Genomic DNA, 220 nt, shown 5'->3' with positions numbered 1-220 from the left:
TCCGACGTCTTCCCTTTAATGAATCAAATACAACTATCTCACTGTAGTGCCCGAGCACTCCAGGACCCGTGTAATGACCTCTTGTGTGTTCAACCGACTGAATGGCACTGCGAAACTAAAGGTTACGCAAGGAATTCATCCGTACAGCGATTAATTAGTCGAAAATGTCAGTTATTGTCGTAGTTTCAAAGGAATTTGCTCGAGAAATAGTCTCTGGCCA

This window comes from Eimeria mitis, genomic scaffold (genome assembly GCF_000499745.2).
Source record: "Eimeria mitis Houghton genomic scaffold, Emh_scaff404, whole genome shotgun sequence".
Lineage (NCBI taxonomy): Eukaryota > Apicomplexa > Conoidasida > Eucoccidiorida > Eimeriidae > Eimeria > Eimeria mitis.
This window is presented reverse-complemented; position numbering follows the sequence as displayed.